The sequence below is a fragment of the Eurosta solidaginis genome, chromosome 4, assembly GCF_040869045.1.
Source record: "Eurosta solidaginis isolate ZX-2024a chromosome 4, ASM4086904v1, whole genome shotgun sequence".
NCBI classification, from domain to species: Eukaryota; Metazoa; Arthropoda; class Insecta; order Diptera; family Tephritidae; genus Eurosta; species Eurosta solidaginis.
In genome coordinates, this window is record NC_090322.1 from 84659353 (window position 1) to 84684529 (window position 25177).

At 38.9% G+C, this 25177-nt stretch overlaps 1 long non-coding RNA gene across 1 annotated transcript in view; it reads left to right on the plus strand.

The window, feature by feature from the left end:
• Positions 1-25177, plus strand: part of LOC137248040 (uncharacterized) — a 319325-nt gene that overhangs the window by 57775 nt on the left and 236373 nt on the right. The gene's annotated exons all lie outside the window — the stretch shown is intronic.

Consider the following 25177-nt stretch of genomic DNA (forward strand, 5'->3'; position numbering starts at 1 on the left):
CCCGGTCCTGAGAAATGGTTTTGCTGCATTTGCCAGAAAAGAATCTTTTTAGGACGGTCATACTCTGTTCAGTGTGTCTCGTGCAAGGGATGGTTGCATCGGACAGGTTGTTCTGGGCTTGATCCCAAAACCCGACGTCCACGTAACTTTTATAAATCTTTTGTGGCTCCTTGCTGCTCACGCCCAAGGGCGTCCCGTAGTCTACGCCTAAGCGTATCCCCACTACCCTCCAGCAGCTTCGCTGCTCAGCAAGCCACAAAAAGTACCCGCTGCTGCTCGCGCCCCACGGCGCCAACAACTCAAACAGCTGATACCACTCATAACTACTACCTTCGTAGTAGAGCTGGTAGCAATGCTGAGCATCAGCCCCTGCCCCCGTCTTCTTCTCCTCCCCTCTTTTCTGGCAGCAATCGTGCAGGTCAGGGAAACAGACTCTTAGTCCCTGCCTCCGTTTGCACCGTCTGCCAGCACAGAATATATAGGTTTGTGCCACTTTCCTAGATCTTCTGGTCTCCGCGACGGCAACCCCTCGACGGGTTTCATCGCGCCATGTTGCCAGGTCGCAAACCCAAATCATCCGGGTACCCCAATGCTTGCCCAAGGGCGCCCAGTCCCAAGGCCACAACAGCAATTGCGTCCTGGCCTTCCACAACCTAGGCGTAGTCACCACTCACTTACCCCTAGAGTGGCGGCGTCACCCCTCATGCACTTCAGAATTCTGCAGTTCAACTGTAATGGACTAACTGGGAAGATTACGGAGATAGTCGATTTCATGAAGCGGCACAACATCCGCATTGCTGCGATTCAAGAGACTAAACTCACAGCAAGATCTGCATTGCAGACCTGCTCTGGTTATAATTTCCACAGGAAAGGCCGCGAGAGCGGAAATGGAGGCGGCCTCGCGTTTATTATACACCACTCTGTGCAATATCATATATTTGATCCTGGCATCGACCGCAGTGACAATGTCTTAGAACGTCAAGGCCTATCTGTCCGGTCAGGCGATGCAAATCTAGAAATCATCAACATCTACATCCCTCCTGTCACCTGTTGCCCCAGTGGATACCGCCCTAATATCGAGGCCTTACTCACTGGCAACAATCGCATTATCTTAGGCGATTTCAATGCCCATCACGACCTATGGCATTCAAACTTGCGGGCGGACAGTAGGGGTGAGATGTTGGCGGATCAAATAGACGAAACGACGTTCTGCACAATTAACGGAGACGCCCCCACACGTATGGTAGGAAGCTGTCATAGCTCGCCAGATATCTCAATCGTGAGCGCAGAACTCGTAAACTGCGTCAACTGGCAGCCGATGGTAACATTGGCATCCGACCACCTGCCCATACTTATTTCGTTCGAGCGTACCGCCGACTTCATCGTCACCGAAAAACGCACTTTCATAAACTTCAAAAAAGGAAAGTGGGAAGAATATAAATCTGCAACAGACAGCAGCTTTGCTGCCCTCCCTATCCCGACTGATGCCCGCCAAGGGGAGCGTGCCTTCCGTAAGGTCATTGAATCCGCCTCGGCACATTTCATTCCCGCCGGGAGAATTCCCGAAATCCGGCCCCACTTCCCGGCGGAGGCCGCGAGCTTAGCGAGGGAACGCGACCTTATAAGACAGCTTGATCCAGGCGACCCGCAAATAAGGGATATAAACCAACGCATCAGATTGCTTGTGGACGAACACAAGCGGGCGAAATGGGAAGAGCACCTAAGAGGTTGTAACCTCTCTACCGGTGTAGGTAAACTTTGGTCCACCGTAAAGTCCCTATCGAATCCGACTAAGCACAAAGACAAAGTTTCCATCGCCTTTGGCGATAAGGTGCTGTCGGATGCGAAAAAATGCGCGAGCGCTTTCTGCCGACAATATATAATGCATCCTACGGTCGACAAAGATAGACGGAGAGCCAATAGACGTTCACATAAACACAAACTCAGCGCGTCACCAATTACCATCACCGCTAGAGAGGTTGAGGACGCCATTGGTCGCGCTAAACCATCCAAAGCAGTGGGCCCAGACGGCATAGCCATGCCGATGCTTAAAAACCTAGGGAAAGAGGGTTTCAAATATTTAGCGCATGTCTTCAACCTGTCTCTTTCCACCTTTGTCATACCCGAGAAATGGAAAATGGCCAAGGTGGTCCCGCTACTAAAGCCTGGGAAACCAGCTAACGTAGGTGGGTCATACCGTCCGATATCTCTCCTATCGCCAGTGGCAAAGACGCTTGAAGCCATTTTGCTCCCTCATTTCCAAGCACATTTGCAGCTAGCCCCTCATCAGCATGGCTTCAGAAAAATCCATAGCACTACCTCCGCGCTAAATGACATTAGCACCCAGATAAATTGCGGTTTGAATCAGTATCCCCACCATAGAACAGTACTCGTAGCGTTAGACCTATCAAAAGCTTTTGATACGGTCAACCATGGCTCGTTACTGGAAGACCTGGAAGGGTCTACCCTTCCCCCATGTCTTAAAAGGTGGACCGCAAATTATCTGGGTGGTCGGCAGGCATCGGTGCAATTCAGAAACGAAACATCAAAACAAAGGAGAATTAAACAAGGGGTGCCACAGGGTGGTGTCCTATCCCCGCTTTTGTTTAATTTCTACATATCTAAGCTACCTTCACCACCGGAAGGAGTCACAATCGTTTCCTACGCCGATGACTGCACAATAATGGCCACAGGCCCAGGCCCAAAGATCGATGAGCTATGCAATAAAATAAACGGCTATCTCCCTGATCTCTCCAGTTTTTTCGCCTCGCGAAACCTGTCATTGTCACCGACTAAATCTTCCGCGACCTTATTTACAACATGGACACCCCAAATGTCGACCATATTGAACATCCACGTCGATGGCACTACGCTACCGACTGTCCTACACCCCAAAATCTTGGGTGTGACGTTTGATCAGGATCTACATTTTGGTGCGCACGCAACCGCAATTGTTCCAAGAATTCAGAGCCGTAATAAAATCCTCAAATCCCTTGCTGGCAGTACCTGGGGAAAAGATAAAGAAACGCTCTTGACCACATACAAAGCAATTAGCCAGCCGATTACGTGCTACGCGTCACCCATATGGTCGCCAAGCCTAAAAACCACCCACTGGAAGAAACTACAGGCCTGCCAAAATACTGCTCTCAGAATCGCCACGGGCTGTCTTCTTATGTCCTCAGAACACCATCTGCATAATGAGGCGAGAATACTCCCCATCAGGGAGAGAAATGAGATGCTGACCAAACAGTTTCTGTTGAATACCCAGAAACCTGGGCATTCCAACAGACATCTGATTGACGAACCAGCACCGCCTAGGGGCCTAAGGAGTCATCTCCGTAAGCATTGAGGAAATTCGGCACCTGAGAACCCAGCCGTATGAAGCGGAAAAACACGAGCAGGTCCTTGGTGAACTCCATAGACAGGCGTCGGACCTTTATGTCGGGAATTGCCCGGTGAATCCAGTACTTGAAGAAAAATATCCAGAACTCGCAGAAGAGGAACGCATACTCCCCAGGGAAACGCGTGTCACTCTTGCTCAACTTCGTTCTGGATACTGTAACAGGTTAAACTCTTACCTATCCAGAATCAACCCCGACATACAAAATGTATGCCCTGCTTGCAATGTGTCCCCACATGACACCAACCATCTCTTTAATTGTAATGTGGAACCAACGCCTCTAACACCCCTTTCCTTATGGTCCACCCCTGTTGAAACGGCAAGTTTCCTTGGACTCCCGTTAGAGGATATTGATGACAATTTTTGATCGGTCGCGGCTATTAGGTGGGGCGAGCATTGCTACAACAACAACAACAACAACAGTTATTTGGTCGAAGAAAACACGCAAATCAACAACAGACACCAACCACACATACAAAAGGGGTCAATAGTCCAACTAGGGGATTGGTTTCTGGCCAAAAGGGCAGCCAACGAGGCTATATTGGCCAAAAGCGTCAAAACGGATTGGCGCCAGAATCGACGAACACCAACACACACAAGCACACGCACATAACACAGTCAACAAACTCCCAACATAGCTACATACGAGCTCAAACATATAATCAAACACGCAACACCATACATTTTTCACAAAACCAACAAGAGGTAACATAACACACTTGTATATCCCCAACACAACAAATTCTGGCAACGGGTTGCATCGGCTCATTAGCACCATATCTACATTTTTTTGGCCACGCAACATCCATCGCCGCCAACTTGTTGCCAAACACTTAGTGGCACAACCACCCACGTTGCTAACAACATAGTACACGGCATCATCGGCCACATTCATCCACCTTTATTCACAACACTGAAACCCAACACACCACTAATCCATCATTGGAAAATCTGAGAGCGAGAGCAGTTAAGCGCGACTCACCTGGAGCGCGCTCGCCAACTTGAATATTTTTTATTTACTCACCACAGTTTTAATTTATATTGAGTATATTAGGCCGTACAACTATTACCTTTTTTTATTTGAATTTTGAATTTTTATGAATTTTTTATTTAATCAATTTTTTTTTATTATTAGTTCTATAATTTAATTCGTATAAGCTTTTCTTGCATCCTTGATTTTTCCTGCCCTACTGTCAGCAATATATTATTTTTGTCGACACTCACACTAATTTCTGGGCATTCGTACCCAGCCCTACACAGGCCTATTTGGAGGTGCATGAGCCACTCGCAAGAAATTTACTCACAAACACTATTTTGCCTTTTGAATTGTTATACTATCTTGTTGTATAAACGAAAAGAAGAAATTTTTTTTCTATCCAAAAATTTTTTTGGATTCCTAATTATCACATTTATTTTACTTACACTTTCAACTTTTATTGAATTGATTTATTTTTATTAATACCCAGTCGGTACGCCTACTGTTTGGTCTTTGCGGTTTTTTTTTATAAACATTTTTTTATTTTATTTTTTTTTTTTCACTTTTTTACTCAAGAAAAAGTAACTATATCCTGACGTAATTTAGTTTTCCGCCGATTTTTTTTTATTATTTGGAGTTCTATAGCAGTGTATAAAAGTATGCACATGCTTTGAACCGAAACGCGAAACTAAAGACAAAAGACATTTGGGCATAGGATTAGCCGTGACCACGGTCAATCGGCCAAAGACCTGTAACAGAACATAAATTACATTGTTCTGTATATGTTGTTTGTTTTTTTTTTTTCTCTTTTTTACTTTCAGCTCCGCACAACGATTTGGTACCAACTCGGAGTTCTGAGCGAGGTGAGTTTTTCATAAAAGAAAGAAAAAAAAAATTGGTATGCACACACACCTTAACCCACGTACATTTGTAATTACAATCCCAGAGTAAAGTAGCACATACCCACACGTATAGTTAGTTCAAAATTTATTTGGGAGTGAGCGCACACACAAGCGTACAGACATACACCTGTTTATGCGTATGCGTGTACACAAATGGTTAGATATGTATTAGGCCGTGTCTAAGAATTAAAATATAAAGTACGTGAAAAAAAAGGAAAAGTTAAGGAAAAGTTGGATTAAGTATTAATAGGTAGAAGTAATAATTGAAGTTAATGCATATAGTAGTAAGAGCATAGAAAGAATAAGTTTTCGAGATAGTTATTTAGGTTTTCAAAACCAAATTTTTTGAAATAGTTTATATCAATAAATTGTCACTTGGAAACGAAAGTGTTGCCTAATTAATTTTTGTTTGCATACATGGGCTGAAATTGTGATCTTTTTAGGAGAGACAGAAGTAAACCATGTCTGGCTGAAAGCTGCAAGTTGTTGGTGCAGGTGTTGCCCTTGTGCTAACTGATGGTAAGTTGGGGTATTTGAGTGGGTAATGGAAGGGACGTAAACTCTTAGAAACGAACATTTGTCAGGTTTAAGGGGACTCTACTCGGGAAACGGAGCCATAGTAGAGTCCAAAGGCTGTTCACATCTCGTAAACAGGAGGGGTGGGAAGGCTTCACCTGACTCGGACAGGTTTTCTCCTGCTTTCCTATATTTATTTCTATCTTTAGTTTGTTTAGATATTTTCCCTCAGGCATGAACTCAATTTTTCTATGTACCTGTTGGGGAAGAAGTGGCAAGAACCGCGCCTCAAAGCCGACGAGCCTCAGCCGGGCTACTACCATGCCACTCCGCCACTCCTCCTCTCCCGCACCCGGCAGTTACGTAACAGAGTCCCCTCTGGGGTTCAACTGCGCCTAACAGGAGAGGTAAAATCATTGAAGATTTAATCCTCTCAAAAAACCTAGTTGTACTCAATGACGGTTCTCCTACACATTTCTCAACCCACAAAACCTTTTCCCATCCCGATATTATCCTCTCCTCAGCATCTATAGCTCCGAAGCTTTCATCTAAAACATCAAATGACCTGCACAATAGTGACCACTTCCCAATCATAACTTCCCTTTCAATCCCCACTCCCTCTCAAATCAAACCCACTGCTAAATTCATTCCTGAAAAAGCCGATTGGCCTAAATTCTGTGAAATATCAAAATCCCTTTCCAATGAAAAACCATGCCTAAAGAATATAAACGCAGAAGCAGCACCAATAAAATCGATTATTCGCTCAGCCGCTCACCTCGAAATACCCCAAACTAGCACGAAACAATTCTCTTCTAAATTACTTTACTGGTCGAATCTCTTGTCGATCCTTAGAAACTCAAAACAAAAGGCATGGTCCCAATATAAAAGTAATAGAACTGATGAAAATCTTATTAAATACAAAAAAGCAAATGCCCTCTTCAGGCCCGAGCTTTAATCGTCAAAACGGCAATCCCTTGAAAAACTTACTTCAGAAATCACACCCTCATCTAGCCCCAAAAAAGTGTGGGCGGATATAAAAAATTTTACTTCTTCACCACAACGAAATCACTTCGCTTTTATTCATTCAGCAGAAGGCACAATCTACGACTCACAAATCATCGCGGATAAATTTGCTGAAACTTGGTCAAAGTACTCACATTCGTCAAACTTCAGTTCAGATTTCAACACCCTTAATGAAAAGATTAAAAAAGAAATCTATATAAATCACTTCCCCTCCTCTTCCGCAACTAAAACTGATTCTTCAATAACATTAGTTGAATTTGAGAGTACGATCTCGGCAATGACCGGCAAAACCCCGGGTGCAGATAAGGTATCTTATCCCATTTTACGTAATATACCTTTTCCCTTTAAGTTAAGACTTATACGGCTATACAACTTGATCTTCGATGAAGGTGTGTACCCACAAGAATGGAAAACTACGGCTATTATACCTATCCTAAAACTTAATAAACCAAGTACTGATATTCTGAACTACAGGCCAATTTCACTGTTACCGTGTATGTCTAAAATTCTAGAAAAAATTATTTCACTTAGATTAATATGGTATGCAGAACAAAATGGTTTAGTGAATCACACCAATTCGCATTCAGAAAAGGCTTAGGCGTAATTGACCCCCTTTTGATGTTTAAACATTTTACGTCCCACACTCTTGCTACAAAATCTCACGTGTCAATACTGAGTTTAGACTTTGAAAAGCCTACGACAATATTGGTGCTCATTGCGTCCTCGAAGAACTTAAACGATGGAAAGTTGGAGAAAAGTTGTATAACATCGTAAAATCTTTTTTTATTAAATCGTAAGTTTTTCGTTCGTACAAACAACCAGAAATCTAAAACTTACCCGCTTCATAATGGTAATCCCTCAAGGATCACCGTTATCCGTCATTCTCTTTACTATCGCCTTCAACGCACTCAGCAGAATTATCAGCGCACATGACCAAATCGAGCACTTTATATATGCCGATGATGTAGTAATATTTTCAAATACCAAAGACTTGAACGCAGTGAAGTCTACTTTCTCTAATATTCTAATAGATTTGAATGAAAAAAAAAAAATATCTGGAGCCAACTTATCGGCTAGCAAAAAGCACATCTTTCCATATTTGTAGAAAACACAAATGCGTCTTTCCCAATCTCTCCCTTTATAACTCCCCGATCCCTCATACTAACAGCCTAAAGATACTGGGCATAATATTTGATAAGAGATTTACTTTTAAAGAGCATTGTGAGTACGTTAGAATAAGCCTAATCTCTAGACTAAATATCATAAAATACTTGTCTTCTAAATATTGCTTAGTACATATAAGAACAACTTGTAAGTATCACAAAATCCATGCTACTCTCTAAAATCGATTTTGGACTCCCAATATATGGAAACTGCGCAAAAACGCATATCAAACGTCTGCAAGCACCGTACCAAGCCGCCGCTAGGAGGAGCATTCGCGCATTTGCGACATCGCCAACAAAAGCTGTCTTAGCCGAAGCTGGACTACCAGCTATCCACGAAATCATTGCAAAAGCAAATTAATTTTTTCATACATCCAAGCAGAATGGCTCCAAAGAAACAAAAGCAAATCAACATCAGCGATTTTCACGTGCATTAAACTTTGCAAGAGAGCTCCAAATTATTTCAAAACCAACAATGGCACAATTAGTGACTCCCCCTCTATGGCTATCAACAAGGGCTGTGTTTATGAGCAATCTCTTAAAATATCCAAAGGCGTCAACGAGCGCCAACAAATACAGGCAACTCTACAACAAAGCCATTGAAACCTCTGGAGGGATCTTTGAAGTTTTTATATACTGACGGTTGAAAATCCGACACCAGCTTTACGTTTGTGGTGGCAAACGAGCTTGGTGCAACAATCGCCGTCGGTGCTTTACCAACGTACTGCTCGATATTCACAGCTGAAGCTGTTGCGTTACTTGAAGCGGTACAATACGACTCCTTCAGTGGTGATAAATACGACATATGCAGTGATAGCAAATCCACCCTGGAAGCGCTTCAATATATTATAATAAAAATGCAGTGATTAATAAATATTAATAAAATCAGCAAAATCCTCTTCGATTATAAAGACTTAATCAAAGTCATGTGGATCCCGGGCCATGTTGGTATTAAGGGGAACGAAAAAGCGGATAGACTAGCTAAAGAAGCTAGCAATCAACCGTTGTATATGTGCGATTATTTCATCGACAAAGATATCAAACAACTTGTCAAAAAATCCCTCCATAAAGACTTTACACAAAATTGGTCTGACTATCACCACTGGTACAAAGAATCAAATCCCACAGGCGATCCACCAATATATTCACCTAATGCACCATGCGCTAAACTCAAAACATTTGTCCGACTTAGAATCGGACACACAGTGAGCACACACTCATATATTTTAAATGGCTCAGAACCACAAGCATGTGTCCACTGCGGATCGGCCGACAATACTGTCACTCATATTCTGGACGTTTGCTCCGGACTACATCAAATTAGAACCTCCGTTTTCAATAACATCAAACTATCATCCTATCTCAAAAATCACGACACAGTGAGTATAAACATAATAGATAAGTTCATAAAACTATGTAAGATTTCCATATGATACTCAATTTAATTACATTAATCATACTCCAATACTCTACCATGCTGAGCCAAAGGGGTTTCATGACGGTATCTACGGGGACAGTCTTCGTGGAGTTTAGGGAGTTTCTCTCGGAATGAGGGTGTCTGTTTTGGAATCTATGAGCCCATCCTCGGCATACATGAAACTATTCTTGTATCCTGAGGATGGGTTCGTGGATTTCGGAGGCAGACACTTGTATTCTAAGTGATAATCTTGGAGTTCTATGGTGGCTGTCTTTTGGTGATGGATTTTCTTGAGATTTTCTTTGGCTTAGCGTTAATAATTATTTTATTTCCTTTTTAATACATATGTACGTATAGATATAGTTAAGTCTTTTATTTGAGAAGTAAGCCGAAAGTCCTGGTAGCTAGTGCTTAATATTATTTAGGTGTAGTAATTATTAATTAGTTATTACTCGTGTTAATAAATAAATAAATAAAAAAAATTTACATGTTCTCCAAAATTCAGGTTTTCATCAATTAAAACTGCTAAGTACTTCATTTCATTTACTCTTTGAATTAAATTGTTTTTTATCTTCAGGTTTATATTGTTTAAATCTTTATTACGTATGATGTTCTGGTTTTTGCAAAATACCATGAACTTAGTCTTATCTATATTTAACTTAAATTTTTTAAGGCACAACCAGTTGTACAGAGAGTCAAGATCTTCTTGTGCTTTCTGCATTGCACAGTCGGCATATTTCTCACTGATGATGAGCAGTGCATCATCCGAAAATAGACGTATATTGCAATATTTTAAGCATTTTTTTATATCATTTATGTACAATGTAAATAGTATCGGTGCAAGTACTGAACCTTGTGGCAATCCGATATCTACATCCACAACCGATGAGACTGCGTTTCCAATTACCGTCATTTGCTTTCTGTCACTGAGATAACTTCGAAACCATTCCAAAGTATTTCCTCTGACACCAGTTTTGAACAAAACATTCAACAATTCCCGTCTATCACTGTTTCAAAGGCCCGTTTCAAGTCTAAGAAGACAGACACCACAACTTTTTTATCTGATATATTTTCTTTCCATTCTGCAATAACCATGTTAAGTTATACAAGTTGTATGTGCATGAGACATTTTTGACAGAAAATGACTTGCGTGCGTTTATATTAGGTTGGCTTGTTAGCAGGTGCTAAGCTCACGCCCACCCCGCATCATAAAGTTAAAGTTAAAGTTAAAGTGAATGTTAAAGTTAAAGCGAAAGATAAAGTTAAAAATAAAGTTAAAGTTAAAGTGAATGTTAAAGTTAAAGCGAAAGTTAAAGTTAAAAATAAAGTTAAAGTTAAAGTGAAAGTTGAAGTTAAAGTTAAAGTTAAGGTTAAAGTTTAAGTTAAATTTAAAGTTAAAGTTAAAGAGTTAAAGTTAAAGTTAAAGTTAAAATCAAAGTTAAAGTTAAAGTTAAAATTAAAGTTAACGTTAAAATTAAAGTTAAAGTTATAGTTATAGTTAAGTTAAAGTTAAAGTTAAAATTAAAGTTAAAGTTAAATTTTAAAGTTATAGTTAAAGTGAATGTTAAAGTTAAAGCGAAAGTTAAAGTTAAAGTAAAAATAAAGTTAAAGTTAAAGTTAAATTTAAAGTTAAAGTTAAAGTTTAAAGTTAAAGTTAAAGTTAAAGTTAAAATTAAAGTTAAAGTTAAAGTTAAGTTAAAGTTAAAGTTAAAGTTAAAGTTAAAGTTAAAGTTAAAATTAAAGTTAAAGTTAAAGTTAAAGTTAAAGTTAAAGTTAAAGTTAAAATTAAAGTTAAAGTTAAAGTTAAGTTAAAGTTAAAGTGAATGTTAAAGTTAAAGCGAAAGTTAAAGTTAAAGTTAAAAATAAAGTTAAAGTTAAAGTTAAAAATAAAGTTAAAGTTAAAGTTAAAATTAAAGTTAAAGTTAAAGTTAAAGTTAAAGTTAAAATTAAAGTTAAAGTTAAAGTTAAAATTAAAGTTAAAATTAAAGTTAAAGTTAAAATTTAAGTTAAAGTTAAAGTTAAAGTTAAAGTTAAAGGCAAAGGCAAAGTTAAAGTTAAAGTTAAAGCTAAAGTTAAAGTTAAAAATAAAGTTAAAGTTAAAATGAAAGTTAAAGTTAAAATGAAAGTTAAAGTTAAAGGCAAAGTTAAAGTTAAAGTTAAAGTTAAAGTTAAAGTTAAGGTTAAAGTTAAAGTTAAAGTTAAAGTTAAAGTTAAGGTTAAAGTTAAAGTTAAGGTTAAAGTGGAAGTTAAAGTTAAAGTTAAAGTTAAAGTTATGTTAAAGTTAAAATTAAAGTTAAAGTTAAAGTTAAAGTTAAAGTTAAAATTAAAGTTAAAGTTAAAGTTAAAGTTAAAGTTAAAGTTAAAGTTAAAGTTAAAGCTAAAGTTAAAGTTAAAATTAAAGCTAAAGTTAAAGTTAAAGTTAAAATTAAAGTTAAAGTTAAAGTGAAAGTTAAGTTAAAGTTAAAATTAAAGTTAAAGTTATAGCTAAAGTTAAAGTTAAAGTTAAAGTTAAAATTAAAGTTAAAATTAAAGTTAAGGCTAAAGTTAAAGTTAAAGTAAAAGTTAAAGTTAAAGTTAAAGTTTCCCCCCAGGAAAGCGACCGAGGAATAATTCGTACTCGACCAAGGAGAACAACGTGGTAAAGCCCACTACTACACTAAAAGATGTCTTACCAGGGCACGTGGGTGGTCACAAACGACGGCAAGAAACGCAAGAGAAGACGGAGTGGAAAGAGGAAACTGCAGCCCAAAACACGGGCTAGGCCGGATGCAATCATCATTTCCAAGGCGGGGGATGCGACGTACGCCGACATATTGCGTAAAGTGAGAAGATGCGACGAATTAAAATCCCTGGGTGACGACGTCAAAACGATTAGAAGAACGGCGAAAGGAGAGCTGTTACTAGAGCTGAAAAAATCGCAAGATGGGAAAACAAGCGCGTACCAAGCAAAATTGAAGCGGTACTAAAGGACTCGGCTAAAGTTATAACAAAGTCCCAAATGGTCACGCTACAGTGCACAGATCTCGATGAGGTTACTACGCCCGAGGAGATTTGCAACGCCCTCCACCAGCAATGCAACATCAAACTTCCAGAGTGGGTGCCATAAAAAGCATACGCACAGGGTACAGTGGCACGAAGTCGGCATTTATAAGCCTTACAGCGAATGATGCCAAGGTGGTTCTTAATACGCAAAGAATCCGGGTAGGATGGGTTTCCTGCCGAATTAGAGAGCTCAAGCAAGAAAAACGATGTTATAGGTGCTGGGGCTACGGGCATATAGCTCAGAAATGTAAGGAGACTGTAGATAGATCTAGCCTATGCAGGAAATGCGGCCAGGAAGGTCATAAGGCTGCAAGTTGCGAAAATGCACCGAAATGCGCGCTATGTGGGGGACAACATTCAGCAGGCTGTTTTAAATGGCCACAACGAGAGGGCAGCAAAATGACTGTTTCATGAGGGTATTGCAGCTCAATTTAAACCATTGCGAGGCAGCCCAAGAGCTATTATCCCAAACAGTCTATGAAGGAGGATATGACATAGTGGTACTCTCTGAACAATACAAAAATCGCCAGGGTTGGCTCTCAGATTCAGCAGGGAAAGCCTCAATTTGGGCACCAGGGAAATTTATCCCACAGGAAATTATGACGCCAACGGTAGCAGGATTCACGTGGGCAAAAATCAACGGTAGATACGTCTTCAGTTGCTATGGCCCTCCAAGCATGACCATCGCCGAGTTCGAAGACATGATATACGGGATCACCATTGAAGCACGAGGTAAACATCCGCTTTTAGTGTGTGGAGACTTCAATGCATGGTCATCTGTGTGGGGAAGTTGACGAACCAACGAAAGAGGGAGGCAACGTTTGTACCAATTGGATCGTTAAGATCTGGGTTTAAGTTAGAAGAAGTTGAAGTTAATTTTGCACTATTTGAATCGTTACGATTTGAATCTAAATTAGAAGTTAAATTTTTGCTAGAAGAATCTTCGAAGCCTGGGAAATCTGCTGACAAAGATAATTTATTTTCCTGTTTTGTGACTTTTACGGTCAAAGATAAAGTTAAACTTTCGGAGATTGACGTTAATTTATCGGACTCTGGTTCTGAATTTGAAGTTTTGTGAACTCTCTTCCTATCTCTAAGGTTGTACATATGTAGTTATTGGAATAGCAAAAGAATTTAGTTTAAACTACTATGAACTTAATGAAGCACTTATTTGATGTATAATTGAAGCTGAAATGTTGAGAGAAAAAAAAATTGGAAAGGGAACTGGTTTAAAGTGAATTGTCGCTCACAAAGTATTTGTAATTTACTGCAAAATCTAATTGAAACAAAAATATTGATATGAGAAAGCTGAAAGAAGTAATTGAATTTAAAATGAGCTCAAAAATGTATAAGTATTGTCACGGATATTAGCGTCACTAAGTTATCCCATCACTAAGGCGATGCTAAGGCCATGCCAAGCAGTATTTACGTTAATAATCAAATCAAGTATACACATATATAAGGCAGCCCAGAGAGATGTCACACACAGATGTATACGCCTATGTGCGCGCGAGAGACTGTAAACTACAAACATTCCCATCAATAATTCAATCTTTATGTATCTACATAAACGAATAAATAATTACGTCTACACATATGTACCATGTATGAATACGAGCAGCGGAGAGTCAATGCGCAAACACATGCATATATCTGAGAAGTTTGAGAGCTACTGGACTAGTAGATTCTGGAAGCGCCTAAAAGATGTATAAAATTGTGCAATTTTAGTTATAGCTGAGAAGTTTGAGAGCTCATGAACAATGCTAGTACATTCTGGAAAAATGCGAACGAGGAAACCAAAGGGTATAAAAGGCAACAAATGAAGAGGCGATGTAATTCAGTTTGAGTTGAGCTATCAATCAGTTTGATTAAGCACGCGATCTGGCGGCCAATAGCAGAGTTTCATTTGAGTTATCAATCAGTTTGGTTATTAAGCCAGCGAGTAGCAAAGTATAAATAAGTGTTATTGTGAAGTACTTTAATAAAGGCCGTTTTTCCATTGTTCAATATTGGAGTTATTTATTCAACAGTTTAGTGATTCGAACTTAGCGGAGGATTGCAAATAAGAGGATTTGCAGCAAATTCGTTACAATTGGTGTCAGAAGAGGAATTGTTGAATAAATTCCAGAGGACAACAAGGACATGGCAAAGTTCCGTGAATTGAAGATCCAGCAACTAAAGAAGGATTTGGAAGCCCGTGGATTGAATACAAGCGGCGTTAAGCTCGAACTTCAGGCACGGCTACGAGAGGCAATGGAATTAGAAGGAATTGACGTGGAAGAGTATGACTTTCATCTTGAAGGCGAGGAAACAACAAAAATGGAAGAGACAGTTACGCAAACAGTTACGAGCACAGACTTGAACATGATTTTGGCTGCAATATCTGCTCAAACATCGACAGTGGCTTCTCAACTGGAATCGCAAAAGACAGATATACCATCTCAACTGGCATCCCAACTGGAATCCCAAGAGACACGAATAACATCGAAGATTGAAGCACAAGAAACACGTATTTCAGAAATGTCGACACAAATTTCTTCACAACTGGAATCGCAGGAAACCCGTATAACATCAAAGATGGAAGAACAAGAGGAGCGCTTATCATTGCAGGTGGCACAAATGTCTTCACAGTTAGAAGCACAGGAAGCAAGGGTAACATCAAAGCTGGAAGCGCAGGATGCAAAAATCGCTCAATTTCAGGCAGAAGTCGATGATTTGAAGGGTCGTATGGAGCAGTTACAATTAAATCGTCCAGCAGTTTCAGCGAGTAATCCAAAGGTAAAAACACCATCTTTTGACGGTTCTGTTCCTTTCCAGGTCTTTAAGCTATAGTTTGAGAAGACCGCAGCAGTGAACAACTGGAATGCGGAAGATAAAGTTGCTGCACTGTTCGTGGCATTGAAAGGGCCTGCAGCGGAAATCTTACAGACTATTCCAGAGTACGAACGGAACAGTTATGGCGCATTGATGGCTGCTGTAAAACGGCGTTTCGGAAGCGAACACAGGAAACAGATATTTCAAATGGAATTGCAAAATCGCTACCAAAAAGCTAACGAGACTTTGCAGGAGTTTGCTTCGGACATTGAAAGATTGGCTCATCTTGGAAATGCGGATGCACCCGTGGAATACACGGAAAGAGTGAAGATTCAGAGCTTTATAAATGGCATAAGGGACGTCGAAACGAAGCGAGCCACATACGCGAACCCAAAGCAAACATTTTCTGAAACGGTATCCCATGCGTTGACTCAGGAAACGGCGTCATTATTGAGTAAACCAGAATACAAAGCTCATCGTGTGGAAGTAGAAAGGCCGGAGTGGGTAGATACAATTTTGGAAGCTCTGAAGGGATCTCATCAGAAGAATGCCGGAGCTATTAAATGTTTCAAGTGCGGCAACCCAGGTCACATTGCACGTCATTGCGATCTTGGTCCTAATAGTTCCAAGAATGTGGGTGGCCGTAAACGCAAAGCTGGCGGAAATGAGCAAGAGCGTGTCGAATGTAAAGAACGAAAACTTTTCCCGGCTGTTGAATGTCCTGTGATATCTGTGTCGCAAATTGAAAGGAAATCAAGCAGTCTTACCGTCAGAGGGAATGTGGATGGTAAAGAGCGTGTACTGACTGTAGATACGGGGGCATCTCATTCCTTGATTCGATCTGATTTGGTCTACAGGAGAGTAAAGTCATTACCTGGAGCAAGGTCGCGTACGGTCACAGGCGAATATAATCAAGTCCAAGGCGAAGTGGTATGTGAGGTATTAATTGGAAAAGTCATGGTTCTACACAAATTCGTTGTGGCGGAGATCGTTGATGAAGTCATATTGGGAGTGGACTTCTTGGTTGACCATGATGTCAGGATCGATATGCGGAGAAAAATTATGCACTATAAGAATCAGGACATACCACTTAACTTTAGTTTGGAAAAAGGGTTCAGCAGTAATCGGGTACTGGTGGAAAAGACTCGACAAAGACCACGAAAGTCAAAGGCAAAGGTTGATAGATCGAATGGGCCAAATAAATCAAAATCAAAAGTACCTGCGAGAGAAACACTGGCATTGACAAAACCTAAAAGACGCAGGAAAACGAAGCAACGAGTTTCCGAGAAAGAATGCGAGTGTAGTTTCAAGCCGGAACGCACTACTGTTGTGAAATGTGGGAACGATACCGATTATGCAAAGCAAATCTGTCCAGCGCAAGCTCTACGAAGTGGTTCATTGACCAAACAACAGAGTGTGAAGGAACGGCCCAGGGTAATGAGTAGTAAGATGAAACACTGGCATGACAAGAACTTTAATTCGGAAGGTTTCTTGGCGGGAGATTTGGTACTGTTAAACAACCCTCACCGGCGGAAAGGTGTTCCAGCCAAATTTCGGTGCAGTTGGGAAGGCCCGTACAAATTTGTGAAGAAGATCAGTGATACCATCTACCGCATACAAACCACTGGGAAACCACGGATTAGAAGAGCGGTACATTTGGAGATGCTAGCGGCAGTTAGATCGGGAGATTTGTCTGATCGGGACGATCAGACTTAAGTGGAGGGCAGTGTCACCGATATTAGCATCACTAAGTTATCCCATCACTAAGGCGATGCTAAGGCCATGCCAAGCAGTATTTACGTTAATAATCAAATCAAGTATACACATATATAAGGCAGCCCAGAGAGATGTCACACACAGTTGCATTTACTTATACGCCTATGTGCGCGCGAGAGACTGTAAACTACAAACATTCACATCAATAATTCAATCTTTATGTATCTACATAAACGAATAAATAATTACGTCTACACATATGTACCATGTATGAATACGAGCAGCGGAGAGTCAATGCGCAAACACATGCATATATCTGAGAAGTTTGAGAGCTACTGGACTAGTAGATTCTGGAAGCGCCTAAAAGATGTATAAAATTGTGCAATTTTAGTTATAGCTGAGAAGTTTGAGAGCTTATGGACAATACTAGTACATTCTGGAAAAATGCGAACGAGGAAACCAAAGGGTATAAAAGGCAACAGATGAAGAGGCGCTGCAATTCAGTTTGAGTTGAGCTATCAATCAGTTTGATTAAGCACGCGATCTGGCGGCCAATAGTAGAGTTTCATTTGAGTTATCAATCAGTTTGGTTATTAAGCCAGCGAGTAGCAAAGTATAAGTGTTATTGTGAAGTACTTTAATAAAGGCAGTTTTTCCATTGTTCAATATTGGAGTTATTTATTCAACAGTTTAGTGATTCGAACTTAGCGGAGGATTGCAAATAAGAGGATTTGCAGCAAATTTGTTACAGTAAGAATTGGCAAAAATCTCAGTAATGTGGTAATCACGGACGCACCGCTTTGTTGAAAAAAATTTCAATTAGTTTTTCACGACACCACCGTTTTATATCAAAAAATCTAACTTGGTTTTTCGCGGAACCATCGCTTATATCAAAAAAAATTCAATTGGTTTTTCACGGAACTACCGCTTATATCAAACAAATTCAATTGGTTTTTAACGGAACCACCGTTTATATCAAAAAAATTCTGAATTGGTTTTCCACCAACCACCGTTTATATCAAAATTCCAAAATTTACAGATTACACGTAAACTGTTTATCTAGTTCACTCAGTATTATATGGTGAAAATTTTATGGCGAATGTAAGTATTAAAAAAACTGAAGTAAAATAAAAATTTGGGAAATGGAAATACACACATGTGAAACTTTAAATGAAAGATTTGGGAAATGATTTGAAAATTTGAAATTAAAATGGAAGTTTGAAGGTTTGGGAATTTGTAAAATGAGTTGAGAAGTTTTTAAATTAGAAATTTGAAAATATGCAAAATGTGAAAGAAATGTAAATTTGTAAAATGAGTTGAAACTTCAGAGAAAAAATTTAAATGTAAGTCTGCAAATGTTGAAATTTATAAAATGATTCAAAAATTTTAGAATTGTTGAAAACTGAAAAAGTATTAGTAGTTAAGTTTAGACGGACGCGATGCTTTATTCCAAAAAAAATCCTAAATGTTTTATTCATCGATATCGAAATATCGAATATCGAAAAAATATATTTGGTTGTTCAACAGTACCACCGTTTTAATCAAAATCCAAAAAAAAATGTATGTATATACGTAAATGTGTGTATGTAGAAAAAAATTTGCAAAAAAAATACATATACATAAGTAAGTAATATACTTAAATGCTGCTTCCGAGGTTCTGCCTTAGTCGGTGCTGCGATGTTGGTGCTACTGCACTGCCAGTAATAATTCGCTGCTGATATTGTTGCTGCTGCTGTATATATGTATATGGCGTAGTTTTGTGCCATTATGTGAGTAGAGGAATGCCGTTGTTAATTTTGATGCTTGGTGGTACAGTTGCATTAAGTAGGCGAATTAAGTTTTTCGAATTGTAGATTTCTTATTATTTCTGTTTCTTTAATTTGTATTATCTCTGCTTCTTTTAATGTGTATTTGTAGTCGTAGATTTAGTACGAACATTTTCTTATTATTTCTCTGTACATATTTGTAAGTATCTCGTTAGCCAATTTTATTATTTGTTATAAGCTCGAAGATATATTGCTAGAAATTTTTATTATTTCCATTTTGTTATAAATTTGAAAATGTTGTATTTCGTTTTTTGTTATACAGTTGAAAATATTTGTTAGAAAAATTGTATTAATCCGTTTTTATTATATATTCGAAATTATTTTATTAGAAAAATTGCATTACCTCCGCTTTTGTTATAAATTTTGAAAATGTTTTATTAGAAAAATTGGTACTTCTGTTTTTGTTATAATTTGAACAAATTTTGTTAGAAATCTTTTTATTACTTCCTTTTTTGTTATATAAATTTTAAGATATTTTATTAGAAAATTTTATTACTTCTGTATTTGTTATTAAGTTGAAATTATTTTGTTAGCAATCTTATTTAATGTTTAAATTTTTCTTATTCACTGTACCACCACTTTCTTTCACTCTACTCACCGTCGCTGCCAAATTTAAAAATGACCGAAGCTCCAGCCTCACGGTGGCCAAGTGGCGTTCTAAAATGGAAGCCTCCGTCGGGTGTCGCCATGCGGCGTTACCTTTTTTAAACCCTCCTTCATTTGGGAGGACGCCACCTCCAAATTGTTGCCATTTTCAAGGTGCCAATAATTATATTATTCGAGGGGGCCTTCTTCGCAAGAACATCAAATGTGTTTATTTTCCAGTAAAATAAAAAAAGCTTCAACTGGTTATTACTTAGTTTTTAATTTATTTTAGCAAACTTGCACGATGCGCGATGCCGGTCAAAATTGTAGTGGCCGCTCGTATATTTTTTATTTTTCTTTTTTGTGACGTTGGCTGCAGTTGTATTTGACATGTGTGTTGCCACTGCGCGCGCCTGTCAAGTAACACTAAAGTCCCAACCACATAGGATACCTTATTATATTTTTGCTAATGCTACATCACCCTTCCTTTGATTTTTTGGACTGTAGTTTTTCGGTGCTTTTAGTTTCTTTTTCGGGGAAATAGGACTACATATTCGGCCGCGGTGCGTCTGAGCCTTGCAAGAGGTGGGCGCACCGGGTCTTTATGATATGTTTATGCTTTATTTGGTAAATTTAATATATACAGTAAAATATATTACCTTATGAATCTGTGAATACAGGGCAGAGATCGCTGGCGGTATATTTGTACAGGATGGCTGAAGAAATCCAAGAGGCCGGTTGTCTCGCCGGCGGCAACCGTTGACCCGAAAGAATCCTCCGTTTGGAGGGGAAAGTCACCCACACATAAAAGCCGACATGCATGTGCATGAGTGCTGACAAAAAACATACATACACGTACATGTACATGCATGCACGTGCATGTGGCGGTGATGGTGTGGGTGGCTATAAACAGAATCGAGTATCGAGTTGTATTAGGGGGTCACAATCAGATGCGGAAAAGTTAGGCATCCTGCCTAAACAGTCATTAATAAAACATTAAAAACCAAAGCCGAAAAAGTAAAAAAAATTAAATTTCGCACGCTCGAAAATAATTTTTTTGGGTATGCGTAGTGAAACTTTTTTCCTGAGCCCAAACCCTATCGAAAAATCGAAGGCGCGATATCGGTTAACTTTCGTCCATACAACTCGACCAAACCTAATATATACTGTAAAAAATCTGGGCGCGATTTTCAATAGAACGCTAACATGGAACAACCAAATAATCACTAATGCAGGCCACGTGTATGGAATGCTGAGATCCCTATGGCGTGTCCAGCAATTCACACCACCTAAACTTCGCCTGCTTCTAGCTAAAGCGTATCTTATACCGACATTGCTATATGGCTGTGAACTATGTGCCGGTTGTGATAGCATGGATAGGAGGAAACTTAATATCCTATACAACAACGGGGCTAGGTATATTTACAGCGTTACACCTTTCAACTTTTGCTCTAAAAATAGCTGCATCTCATTTGAAAATCTCTTAAAAAGCAGATGCTTAACATTATTACATAAAGTCATAGTTACACATGAGCAACATTATTTGAAGGAGCGTTTTAGGTTCACCGAACGAAAGTTTTTTGTTTTCAGAGTTCGCCTTTGGAATAATGTACCAATAGCGATTAGGGGTTTGAAAACACAACCCGGTTCAAACACGAAGTTATGCAACACTTTTCCAAATGATTTGTATACCTCTCTCGCTATTTCTTCATTGTGTATGTTTTTCATCTATTTTAAGTACTCAGTATATTGTTTTTCTTCAAATATTCTCTGGTTCTAAACTTCAGCTTAGTTATATACTTAACTGGTTAATGATTATTTTGTTCTTGAGTATTTGTATGTGTTGTTTAAAATTATAACTTATTAACCAGGTAACAACTATAGACATATTCTTTACAGCTACTTTTCTTATCTTGAAACTTAACTTGGCTATCTAAAATAATTTCAAACTACTTCTCTATACTTCTTCTGTACTACTTTCTTATACTCGTTTTTTTATATTTTTTGATCTGTTCATTTATGTAACTTAAATGAGGCATATTTTTACACATATACAAATTTTATAATTGAATTGCAATACCTAGTTGTTGTACTCTTAAAAGATTTCATTATCTTAATGTACTAATGTGATTAAATAAACACAATACAATACAATAATCCTTATTATGAATAGCTTCCAATATTATAAGCTTTTATTTAAAATGTTAGTGTGTAAGATAACATGCACTGCAAATATAACCATTGTTTGTTGTGTGTGAATAAGAATTTGGTCACCCCAATTTTTGATCATGCCGTTTATTACAAGAGAAGATAATTCTGGGAACAATCAGTCAGCATCAACAACTACATCCGGCGTGATACACCTTCATTTTCTGCAACTTCAGTTACGGATACCGTTTCGGCTGGTGATATTTTTTTCGGCTTTCAGGCGTGAAGAACCTGAAATCTGGTTTCTGCAAATTGAATCAAGTTTCAACATTGCCGGCGTAAGTCAAAACTCAACTCTTTATGTGGTGAAAGACAAGAACGCCCCAGCGCAAGGACGTTATGAAGCTATGAATACCCGAATTATTCAGCATTTTACTGAATCCGAAGAGACTCAACTGAAGCAGCTGTTGCAAAATTTAAAGTTAGGTGATCAAAAGCGTCCACATTTCATGCACCGCATTAAAGCTTTAGCTGGGTCTAAGGTCAGTGATAATGTTAGGCCATCAGTCCAAAACCTCATACTTTTGAAGTAGCTCTCGTATTTCTTTTTGTGCAATAATGTTAACAGAGTGGGTCGAGCGGCTTAAGCTATCTATGTCAAAACATCGCACAGATAAATAAATAACTCGACAACAATCGGTGCTAACATTTTATAAGTTTTTCTTCCACTTGGATTTTGATTGCTTACCGATTGCACGCAGCCGTCCTATTCCAGATTTTACAAGGTAACCTGTAATTACATATAGTTATATATATATATTAAACAAAAAATTCATAATTATTAAAGAGCAAATTTATACTTAAAATTAATACCAACCTCTTTATTATTTTCGTTCCATTGAAACTTGACCGGTCAAACTTTCCGAGTTTTTGGTTCGCGTCAAGACATTTGGTCCTTACAACGCCTTATAAATTGCACTTCAAGCACCATGGAAATCCTTGCGGGCCAACCGAGAATTTACCATCCAGTTCTGATTAAACGAATTACCAGCGACTGATTTCTTTAAAACGAGGCGTAACAGCAGCAGTTTCACCGATGTACACAATCCACAACAACTACAATTAAATTAAAAGTAAGTGGTTTTAAATTATCAGTGCGCACATAAATAGGTTCATATAAATAATAAATAACGTGATTTTTTTTCTCTGAAAATTAAAAGGTGAATCGCGAGTGTTTCGTGATTTTAAAGAAAAAATTTCTACAAGTAACCCTTTTCATCATCAGGTATTTCCCCCACCAGTGGAAAGGAATACTTGACACGGCATAAGGGTCTTCAGTGTCACACGCACACACGTACTTGTACAAGTCAGTATTTGGGGGTGATAGAGAAGTGCATGTAATTTTCTTTTGAGGATTAAGTAATCCAATTTACTTTTGAGTTTAAACGAGACTTGCTCTTCATATTCTGTTCAATTCCCACAACAACAACACTGCGCAGTGGTCATAACCCCACTTTAATTACAATTTGCAAGGCAGAATATTTTTTAACTCAAAATCACTTCACCGTTTCCATTTTCATTCTTTTCGGTAATTCAGTTTTACAAAACTTTTGAGTATTTTGCAAAATAATATACACGCAAGCGATTTAGTGATCATAGCAAAAATTTATTTCACCACACGTAAATTGCAGTCTTTAGCCCCTTTTGACTATCAGGTATTACCCCCCACCAGAGGCAAGGGTACCTGACACATCTTAAGGGTTTTCAGAGTTACACACACTCACACCTTGTACATTTATTGTAGTTGGAATAAGCACAATACCAGTTGAAAGCAGTTTCTTGCGGAGATCACCTAAATCCCATTTTCTCGTTACTTGCACTTTTTTTCTTCTCGTTACTTGCACTTACGCTTTAACTTCCCACAAAAAACAACACTACACTGTGGGCATAACCTCACTTATTTTCCATTTGAATCTTAGCATTTGAAATTACAAAAAGCTTGTTCACAAAATCACTTCACGTTATTAAATTAAATACTTTTCAAAGAAACAAAATTAATTTTGGGAAAATAACTTTGAAAGATTATTCCCATAACATTAGTGCTTGCAGTAATATACACGTACATAATTCAAGTTTGTTTGGCGAGCAATAATTTTTTTTAACATAATAACACATACATATACACACATGTAAAATTTAACATTACAGTCCATTTTTCACATCCCTAATACCGTTTATTTTCGTGGACTTTTCTTCCAATAAATTTATAAAATTTAATTATTTTAACAAATTTACGATTTCTCGACTTATTGGTGGTTATTGCTGTTTAATAGACATATTATAGAGCGGGTTACCTCGATACAGATTCTGTCTCTGTCAAAATAAGCAAGATTTACAACAACAAAAAGCTTGGCGCATTTCAAATTATTTCAATTTTTTCCAAGCATTTAAAGTAAAAATGTAAGCATTCAACCACCTAGCAGACACGGTAATTGAAATCGACATGGAATTCTTAAGCAAACCCACAAGCGATCACTCCAAAAATTCGCTGAAAATTCAGCAGCAGGAGTTGTAGTCCATGTGGGAGAAAGCCAAAGCTGCTTTCGAAGCTCCACTAGTGGCCGAGGACACTAGCGCTAAAGACATTACCACAATTAAAAAGAAAAATAAACCATGCTATTCCGTTTTTGTGCGGTGCATGATGAAAATAAATGACCTGGCGGAAAAGGTAGGAAGGTAGAGAAGGAAAGTGAAACCTCCTTCGCTCCACGCAACTTACATTTACCACCGTGTGATACCGATTTATTTTCTGATAGGGTTAAATATTTTGGGGTTGTTTTGGACAAGAAATTGTCCTGGAGACCCAATGTGGAAGATCGGGCCAGGAAGACCGCCATTGCCTTGTACTGCTGCAGAGGAGCTATCGGAAAGAGATGGGGACTCTCGCCAAGAATAGTACACTGGCTTTATGAGATGGTGGTCAAACCGATTCTGCTATATGGGGTGCTGGTCTGGTGGAAAGCACTGGACACGGCGAGCACCTCCAAAATGTTAGTGTCAGTGCAACGGACGGCGCTGATCGGTATCAGTGGCGCTCTCAGAGCGCTCTCAAAGGCGGCCGCGGCAAGGTCGTTGGTCAGGCTATTATTGGATATAGACTTTCTGACCGCGGACACTCTAGCCTTCTTACCAGTTTCGACTTCATCCCGGACAGAACGGACTACTGTATGCCGATAACTGCTCCCTATACAACCTTCACCCCAGTTATTCCAGAGAGAGAGGATTGGGGAAGTGGAATTATCTGGGGCATGGGACCGGTTAACTTGTTCACGGATGGGTCAAAGCTGGATGGAAAGGTTGGTGGGGGGGGGGGGGGGGGGGGTCTTTTGTCAAGAGCTAAATTTAAGCCGCAAGTTTAAGTTGGCTGATCACTGCAGTGTATTCCAAGCGGAAATTGCTGCGATTAAGGATGCGGTGGATGGAATCCTATCCAGTGCTACCACGGTTAGGGAATTTAACATCTACTCTGATAGCCAAGCGGCTATCAAGGCCTTGAGCTCAGCTACAGTGCGGTCGAGGGTGGTCTGGGAGTGCCTGACCTCGCTTGCGATTGCATCGAATTATTTTACAATTAAGATTATCTGGGTCC